Source organism: Suncus etruscus, chromosome 15, assembly GCF_024139225.1.
Source record: "Suncus etruscus isolate mSunEtr1 chromosome 15, mSunEtr1.pri.cur, whole genome shotgun sequence".
Taxonomy (NCBI): domain Eukaryota; kingdom Metazoa; phylum Chordata; class Mammalia; order Eulipotyphla; family Soricidae; genus Suncus; species Suncus etruscus.
In genome coordinates, this window is record NC_064862.1 from 8,958,142 (window position 1) to 8,959,061 (window position 920).

General features: G+C 38.0%; 1 pseudogene; it reads right to left on the bottom strand.

Moving 5' to 3' along the window:
- Nucleotides 1-301: 301 nt before the first annotated feature.
- LOC126031500 (uncharacterized) lies at nucleotides 302-461 on the bottom strand (annotated as a pseudogene).
- Nucleotides 462-920: the final 459 nt, after the last annotated feature.

Consider the following 920-nt stretch of genomic DNA (forward strand, 5'->3'; position numbering starts at 1 on the left):
TAAGTCAGAGGGAGAGAGAAAGACGCAGAATGGTTTCACTCATCTATGGGCTTTAAGAAAAATGAAGGACATTTTTAACAATATCTCAGAGACAAGAGAGATGAGGGCTGGTAGGTGCAGCTCAGGACATGCAGCTCATCACATAGAGTGATGAGTGCAGTTGCAGAGATGACTACACTGAAAACTATCATAAAATGTGAATGAATGAGGGAAGTAGAAAGCCTGTCTCGAGTACAGGTGTAGGGGGGTGGGGAGGAGGGAGATCTGGGAAATTGGTGGTGGGAATGTTACACCGGTGAAGGGGGGGTGCTCTTTACATGACTGTAATCATACAACTATAATCATGTTTGTAATCACGGTGTTTAAATAAAGATAAAAAATAAAAAAAAAAAAAAAAAAAAAAAGAAACATACTTTAGGAGTCTACTACACTTGATCTTAGCCAAAAGGCTGAGAAGCGATATTTTAGGAGTCTAAATGCACAATACAGAAAAACCTTCTGCATTCCTATGTTCATTGAAGTGCTCTTCACAATAGTCAGAATTTGGAAACACCTTAGGTGGCCAAGCAAAGATGAATATGTCAAGAAAGTGTGGTACATCTACACAATGTAAAACTACATAGCTGTCAGAAAGAATGAAGTCATGAATTTTGCTAATATACTGAAGGATATAGAGTACTATGCTGAACACAATGAGTCAGCAGAATAAGGATAGAGATAAAATTTTCACACACATTCATGGGTTATAAATATAAAGTTTGGTAATAATATATAAAGACAATAGAGACAAGGACCAGGAAGACTAGTACATTGTAGGAAGCTTGGTACAAGTAGCTGGAGGTTTAGTTAGGACAGAGAGGAACCATTATGACAGTGATAACTGGGAATGATCACTGTGGACAAGAAGACAGTGGTGTGAT